At 38.2% G+C, this 8,919-nt stretch overlaps 2 long non-coding RNA genes across 2 annotated transcripts; both read right to left on the reverse strand.

Annotated features, from left to right (window-relative positions):
• Positions 1 to 3,822: 3,822 nt before the first annotated feature.
• On the reverse strand, positions 3,823 to 4,513 carry LOC134079590 (uncharacterized). The gene is made up of 3 exons (XR_009939091.1): positions 4,443 to 4,513; positions 4,158 to 4,228; positions 3,823 to 3,944 (listed from the first exon to the last, which is right to left on the reverse strand). It is a non-coding gene; the product is annotated as an uncharacterized LOC134079590 (long non-coding RNA).
• A 1,364-nt stretch (positions 4,514 to 5,877) lies between these two features.
• LOC134079591 (uncharacterized) lies at positions 5,878 to 7,432 on the reverse strand. Its single transcript, XR_009939092.1, has 3 exons — positions 7,399 to 7,432; positions 6,153 to 6,204; positions 5,878 to 5,937 (listed from the first exon to the last, which is right to left on the reverse strand). It is a non-coding gene; the product is annotated as an uncharacterized LOC134079591 (long non-coding RNA).
• Positions 7,433 to 8,919: the final 1,487 nt, after the last annotated feature.

The raw sequence follows: 8,919 nt of genomic DNA on the forward strand, positions 1-8,919 counted from the left end.
TGTGTGTGTGTGTGTGACAGTACTTTCATTCCGTTTCGAGAGAGAAGTTTGGAGAGTTAACTCAGAACCAAGGAGTCCATTATTTCCAAATAATTAAAAATGTTGATTGACCTAAGGTAAGTGTTTCACTTTACCTTAGTCCAGTGAGCTCAGACAGATAAGTATTCTGATAAGATTCTGTATCATGTCTAATTACAATTTCTTCTTTTGCATGGTAGAGTTTACACTAACATTTGTAAACTGAGTATCAAACTGCTCATGTTATCGGAATGGTCCATTATTTGCATACATACTGTAGGTTTACAAAGATGAATACCTCCACATTTTTACTTCTGAGAGACTGCCCTCTGGCATGTTCTTTTTTATACCCAATCAGTTGGCAGTTTACGTAATACTCAATCAGGTGGCAGTTAACCTGATGCGAGATGTGAAAAATTTGTGTCATTTTCAACATCTTGTCTAGGTAATTTTTACAGCTAAATATGGGTTTACGCATTTGCAGCTAATCACATTCTTTTTTAATTTGAGTTTTACATAACTTCGTGATTTTTTTGGAATGGGGTTATACATTATTTGATTTTTATTAAAGGCCTTTTTAATGCATTTTTTACATTCATATAACAGTTTCAAAGTTATTTTGGTTATGGTTATGGTTTTGGGATTTGAGATGTTTTTCTCCAAGGGACTTACAATTAAACAATATAATATTTCAATGAACAGTGAACAGTTTTAGAGAATAGCAATAATAACAAAGCAATCAATAGCCCAATGAAAACAAACATGCATGCTGAACAGATATGCCTTTAGACCCCTCTTGACGGAACCACTGAGGAAAAGAGTCCTGAATTTAACCTATGGCTGAGAATGGTGTACCAGCCTGACAGCTTTACTCTCCCCAGACTAGGAGAATTTTGTAGAACATTGTAGATGGTTAAACTCATGACTGTAACGCCATGCATTCATAAAATGGCACAAATGATTCTTTGCATGGTTGTTTGAAAGACAATATATGAAGGTCTTTAGCATGCTGTTAAAGAAGCAACTGGATAAAAAACAAGAAAACCTCTTTACTGGTGAACTGCATATACACTTGCTACACTGTATACAGTAGTAACAAAAAGAGATCCTCACTTAAAAAGGCCTAACCTATGCCAAAAATACCCATAACCAATTGTCAAAAAACATCCTGCAGTATTTCTGAAAGCTTGTTGAAGCATAATCAAAGAAATTCTGCAATGTACAGTCCTCCTGGCATCATGGAAATGTGCACTCTTGACCTCATACAAGTCCATTCATTTTGCTATTGATTGTAGTAGTGTGTTGTCCAGCATGTCCTCTGTCACACCTTTCATTGCAACTCTATTTCCCTATCAACAGCGAAACTTGAGACCAACAGATATTATCATATATTATCATATTTTTCTCTCATGGACATGGCACAAGGGAAATCTTTAAAAAGTCATGGCCAAGTTCATTTGTTTAGCCAGAAGGGGGCACTATATCACTATGTCGTGGATAGTGTAAATGCAGGTGTGAAATGCATCATAAGTGGTTTTGTGATTACAGTTTTTTCCTATTGCTAACACACTAAAATGACATTCATAGCACAATTATTCAAACTGACACACAGAGCAACACATCCTCTCAAGTATCCAAATGTCTAAACACATTTTCAGCTTTACACACATTTTGCAATTCAAAATGGCCCTTTTTGCAGGCACTGAACACGGTTCTTGGCGTAAGACACAAAAGTCTGGCTTAAAGTAACATGTTTGCAGTTTCAAAACAATGCCATCCAAGATAACACACATGAGCTAATTGACCAATACGTGTGCCACCTAGCCAAACACCTCAATGCTTAATTTATACCACTTCCATCAGGAAGTAAACACTATGAACTGAGCTGTAACTGAGCTGTAACTTTACTCCTGTCTGTAGCCTATGAGGCTGGTTTCCGTGGCATGTTCGTTTCGTCCAGGTGTATAGGCCTATGTATCTCGTCCAATGAGAGACTGGATGGCTTGTTTCGCCTACAACAAAATAACGAGGGACGTTGAGGAGATATTTCAGCATGTAGCCTCTTGACACCATGCCAGAGCCCATGTGGAGTTTGTCAATGCCGTCACAGTGTCTTAATTCAATGTAGGGGAGACTGAAAGATTCGGGGCCATGGACGTAAATACTGTAAAGTAAATGCGTGATTTCAGCACACTTTATGTCAGAGAATAGGGCCTACACTATGCCTAAAACACGCATGCATGTACCTCACCCAGACAACTTGAAAACACTCAAGGGAAATGGAAATGGCCAGTGGCGTAACTATAGTGGGTGCAGCAAGTGCAGTCGCTACCCCCGCCGTGCCTCCTTTGTGTGTGTTTTTTTTTTTTTAGAACTTCACCACTAACAATCAAACTATCAAATAAAAACAGCTAAATCAATTGACCATCATTTGACCATCATGTTTCGCCAGAGTATCTTTCTCTCTACTGATATACAGCAAGGATTTCTTGAGAACACACACACAGCAAAGCACAGGGTGAGGTCGCCAATGGCTCCTGAAAAAGTCAACTACTGTAGGCCTATTGCAAGTGCTAATGAGCTATTCCAGCTACTGTATCACTGTCACTGTAAAATGCGATAGCTTTCCTCACTTAGAATGTTCTATAAGTAGAATTCACTTTCTCAGTAGTGTGTTCAATGTGTTCAATAAGTAAGCATTTGTTTGCACAACTTGTCATTCCTATTCAAGATTAGTCTGTAATATCAAGGCTATAGGTTTGCATGTTTTTTTAAACTAAGGTTAACTACTGTAACAGGTTAAAAGTAAGAACTAACTTTAACTACTGTAACAGGTTAAAAGTAAGAACTAACTTCACAGTGTGGCAACACTTCAGCAATCCAAGTATAGTTACTTGATTTTAATGATCATGTTTACTTTTCCACTTCAACATAAAATGACACTCATTTTAAACAAGTAATTTCAAAAGGCAAAATCAGAGTAATCAGCAAAAAACAAAAGCTGAGTTACAGTATAACTAACTGAAAAGTAAGAAAGCTATAGTGTAGGGCTATTTTCGTCATGGCTAGACAGACATACATGTAAACAAAGCATTTTAAAAGGAAATTCACAAAAAAAAAAAAAAAAAGAATATACATATCCTTAATATAGACAACATAAAGTGAATCAATAAGCAATCTTATGGATGACAATGTTTAACACAAATATTTAAGATTGTTTACTGCAATCACTCAACATACTTCTCTCCATAAATATTTTAGACAGGAAAGGGGGAGACAGGAGGGTTAAGACAAAGGTGGAGAGGAGGGGCTACCTGCTTCCCAGTGGGCATTTGATATCAATTTGACATCAATATGACATCGAACATTGATGTCAAAATTACGTCACGAAATAGGTCTAGAATGAAAGTCATATTGACGTCAATGTACTGATGTCAATTTGATGTCAAGATTTTGACCTCTGCTGATGTCATTTTGATGTTATTTTGATGTCATGTTTTGTCGGGATTTGATGTCAATTCAACATGTATTTGATGTCATGATGGTTGATTACGTTTTGATGCTATTTTGATATCATTCAATATCAGGCTTTGATGTCAATTCAACATTTATTTGACATCAAGATGTCATGATGTTGATGTCATTTCCATGTCAAGTTTTGTTGGCATTTGATGTCAATTCAACATTTATTTGATGTCAAGATGTCATGATGTTGATGCATAGGAAGACAATGTTTTAATGCTATTTTGCTATCATTCAATATCAAGCTTCGCTGTCAATTCAACATAAATCCGAAATCAAACATTAATGACAAAAGTATGAACATTTATTGACAAATTTTGATATAATTTCAATGTCAAGAATCACTCAGGACAGGATGAGAAAGCGTAGACCCCCAAACCAGACTGGAGCCACTTGTGAATAACCTGTAACACAGATACATAAATGTACATTTCATTAGAGAGCTTTTCGGTAGAGGGTAGGTTTTATTACAGCAGACAAAGGCATTTAAGCATGTTGACATTTACCTTCACTTCGTCCTGAACTAGTAACACCAGTTACAGAGGCATATGGTTATTTTTATTATTAATGTTTAGACCAAAAGTCAAATAAATCAAATGTAAAACTGTATAGCTTACTTCACTTAGGTGGCAGGACAGGATGAGAAAGCGTAGACCCCCAAACCAAACTGGAGCCACTTGTGAATAACCTGTAACGCAGATACATAAATGTACATTTCATTAGAGAGCTTTGAGGTAGAGGGTAGGTTTTATTACAGCAGACAAAGGAATTTAAGCATGTTGACATTTACCTTCACTTCGTCCTGAACTAGTAACACCAGTTACAGAGGCATATGGTTATTTTTTATTATTAATGTTTAGACCAAAAGTCAAATAAATCAAATGTAAAACTGTATAGCTTACTTCACTTGGGTGGCAGGACAGGATGAGAAAGCGTAGACCCCCAAACCAGACTGGAGCCACTTGTGAATAACCTGTAACGCAGATACATAAATGTACATTTCATTAGAGAGCTTTTGAGGTAGAGGGTAGGTTTTATTACAGCAGACAAAGGCATTTAAGCATGTTGACATTTACCTTCACTTCGTCCTGAACTAGTAACACCAGTTACAGAGGCATATGGTTATTTTTATTATCAATGTTTAGACCAAAAGTCAAATAAATCAAATGTAAAACTGTATAGCTTACTTCACTTGGGTGGTAGGACAGGATGAGAAAGCGTAGACCCCCAAACCAGACTGGAGCCACTTGTGAATAACCTGTAACGCAGATACATAAATGTACATTTCATTAGAGAGCTTTTGAGGTAGAGGGTAGGTTTTATTACAGCAGACAAAGGCATTTAAGCATGTTGACATTTACCTTCACTTCGTCCTGAACTAGTAACACCAGTTACAGAGGCATATGGTTATTTTTATTATTAATGTTTAGACCAAAAGTCAAATAAATCAAATGTAAAACTGTATAGCTTACTTCACTTGGGTGGCAGGACAGGATGAGAAAGTGTAGACCCCAAACCAGACTGGAGCCACTTGTGAATAACCTGTAACACAGATACATAAATGTACATGTCATTAGAGAGCTTTTCGGTAGAGGGTAGGTTTTATTACAGCAGACAAAGGCATTTAAGCATGTTGACATTTACCTTCACTTCGTCCTGAACTAGTAACACCAGTTACAGAGGCATATGGTTATTTTTATTATTAATGTTTAGACCAAAAGTCAAATAAATCAAATGTAAAACTGTATAGCTTACTTCACTTAGGTGGCAGGACAGGATGAGAAAGCGTAGACCCCCAAACCAAACTGGAGCCACTTGTGAATAACCTGTAACGCAGATACATAAATGTACATTTCATTAGAGAGCTTTTGAGGTAGAGGGTAGGTTTTATTACAGCAGACAAAGGCATTTAAGCATGTTGACATTTACCTTCACTTCGTCCTGAACTAGTAACACCAGTTACAGAGGCATATGGTTATTTTTATTATTAATGTTTAGACCAAAAGTCAAATAAATCAAATGTAAAACTGTATAGCTTACTTCACTTGGGTGGCAGGACAGGATGAGAAAGCGTAGACCCCTAAACCAGACTGGAGCCACTTGTGAATAACCTGGAACGCAGATACTGTAAATGTACATTTCATTAGAGAGCTTTTGAGGTAGAGGGTAGGTTTTATTACAGCAGACAAAGGCATTTAAGCATGTTGACATTTACCTTCACTTTGTGCTGAACTAGTAACACCAGTTACAGAGGCATATGGTTATTTTTATTATTGATGTTTAGACCAAAAGTCAAATAAATCAAATGTAAAACTGTATAGCTTACTTCACTTGGGTGGCAGGACAGGATGAGAAAGCGTAGACCCCCAAACCAGACTGGAGCCACTTGTGAATAACCTGTAACGCAGATATATAAATATACATTTCATTAGAGAGCTTTTGAGGTAGAGGGTGGGTTTTATTACAGCAGACAAAGGCATTTAAGCATGTTGACATTTACCTTCACTTCGTCCTGAACTAGTAACACCAGTTACAGAGGCATATGGTTATTTTTTATTATTAATGTTTAGACCAAAAGTCAAATAAATCAAATGTAAAACTGTAAAGCTTACTTTACTTGGATGGCAGAACCCCCAAACCAGACTGGAGCCACTTGTGAATGACCTGCAACACAGATACATAAATATGCATTACTTTTATCATCAGAAAGAAATGGCCAAATATTTATCATAACCAATAATACACCCCATTAAAAATGCATTATATTGGGATCCACAGAATATGGTGCTGATCATTTTAGCTCCTCTTCCCATATATTCTAAACATTCACAACAAAGTGTCTGGTCTGTGCCAAGGCAAAGCAAGGACATACATGAAGTCAACAACTGCCTCTTCTATTTTGCCTCTGCTCAGTTAAATCTTACTCCAAGGAACGTTCAATGTCATTAAATGAACTCGTAGACGACAGTATTTCTACATGAAAATTTAAAACAAATAGCCTCGTGCCCTTTGTGCATTTATATTTCGTAAAAGTTAGAGAGTAATCTCTAGCAGCTACAGTTCAATCTAAAAAGTCACCAGGAAACACGTCTGGAAACCGGACTTTTTAGATTGAATAGTAGGCCTGTTTGCTGATTTCTAACGTGTACAAAATATAAGCACGAGTCCCAAAGCTATTTGTTGCTGCCAGCAGAGAATGTCGAGCTATGACGTATGTGTTTGAGCATGCGGCAGCTGGTTAGCGCTACCTTATTAGAACTAGCAGGCTACTGCTAACGTCATTCATAATTTAAAACCATTAGCTAGCAGCTATCGTTATCCCGAACTGGTGAACAATGTGAAATCAGCCTCCCTCCCAGAAAGAAATGATGTTTAGACACATCCGAATTGGCCTACGTTTTCTTAAAGACTCCCGAGTCCAACATCTAAGCTTTCATAACGTTAACAAAAACTAGTTTTCCTGTTGCTAACTTTAATGCTATCGTTAGCTAACAAGCTAACGCTAGCTAACGCAAGCCAACTTTTGTTGTTCACAAACACAAAGTTAGCGTTAAACCAAATTAAACGTTTCTCATTTTAAACTCAGTTCTGAGTTTAGCTTTCATTAAAAGGGTAACAAAGCCCTAGTTGGACAGGATTTAGCCCTGTCTAAAGTGGGCTAAATTAGCTTGCGAAAGCTAGCAGCTAGACCGTAGCTGCTAGCTGGTGTGTAAATATGAGCAATATCTGCAGACCAGCAAATCTTCGGATAATATCAGCAAATAAAGCTAGATAAGTAGGTTACTTGTGTTATGGAAGTACTTTTTCAGTGGATAGACTCGGTAGCTGCATAAATAAAGCATATAGGAGCATACTTACAGTGAGCCTTCAGACGCCGCTGTTTCGTCTTCCACTTCATCAACGAGAAATTTGAAAACTGAAGGAGCCGTTAGGGCTGGAAAGGGCGCGTTCGATGTGCGAATCCGCACGGAGTCCGCCGCAGAGGGTCCGTTTTGGAACCCTCTGCTGTGTGGGTCAGGATGTTGAAAAACTCGCGTCGATTTACAATGAGTCGGCTAATAATATACCTTTTCAGACATTTTAACAGACGTTGTTTTGACATAAATTTCACATCAATTTGACGTCTTATTTCTTGACATCAAATCAACGTTGATTTAATGTCAATAATATAGACCTGAGATGTAGGGACCAGAAAAAACATGTTAGATTGATACCTTTGTTGGGCCTCTTTACAACCACAAGGACATCATTACAAAATATAATGAAATTATGCATATTTATGCACGTCATACATGTTGGTCAAAATCTTGACTACTTGTTGATGTCAAATTGACGTCAGGATGCCAGCTGGGTTACCTTAACATCAGTAATCAGGTGAAAAAGAGATAAAAAGAGAAAGTATATGACTGCTTAAGCTCCGATCAATCTCCCTCTCTAATCAAATTCTAAGGTGCCCATGCAGATCCTCTGATGCAATCTAATATTTATGAATTCCTTTGGTCTTTCTTTGCCTTAATCTTGAATGACTCATTTTCAGATTGCCTTCTATGAACGGTTATCCAATGGAGCTTCTGCAGCAGTGCCAAAATGTTCTGCTGTATGTGATTAACTGGGTGCAATCACATGTGCCACTGTCAGGACTACAGAATGTGGCTTTAGAGGCAACCTACAGCGCCGGGATGCTTGTGATGAAGTTGGGCTGGTGCAGAGGCACTGGGGATCCCAGTTCAGTGTCAATTTTCTGGATATTTCATATCACATACCACAGAGGTAAGATCAAAGACAGTATTTCCTCTTTGAATAAAAAAACAGATATGCCTTATTGCAGGGGTCGGCAACCTATGGCACGGGTGCCACTGCTGGCACGCCGAGGCATAATCACTGGCACGCGCCTTCAGCATCGGCAAAAAAAAAATAATCTCAGACTGACAGCAGGATCTTCCAATCGAACGCACTCCCGCCCACTTTCCCACAGACCGTTGTTGTGTAAAATTAGCATAGATAGGGCCTAATCAAAGTTACCGATAGCATACAAATGATGACAGAGCCGCTTGCTAAAAAAACGAAAGTTAGGGCATTTCAGCCCTCCTGGACCGATGAATATGGTTTTGTGTGTGTCAAAGACCGTGCTGTGTGTACCCTGTGCTGTGAAAATGTTGTGTGCCGAACCTCCAGCATTAAGAGACATTTCGAGACAAAGCATGACAAGACGTATAAAGACCCCGCCGATAGAGCCGAAGCCATTAAACGTGCCGTGACCAGGTATGGCAAACAGTCTAGCTCTCTTCAAGTGTTTGCGAACAGCCAAGGCCATGTCACAGAAGCCAGTTATAATCTCGCTAGTTGCATTGCTAAGCATGGGAAGCCATTTACTGATGG

The sequence above is a fragment of the Sardina pilchardus genome, chromosome 5 (assembly GCF_963854185.1).
Source record: "Sardina pilchardus chromosome 5, fSarPil1.1, whole genome shotgun sequence".
Lineage (NCBI taxonomy): Eukaryota > Metazoa > Chordata > Actinopteri > Clupeiformes > Clupeidae > Sardina > Sardina pilchardus.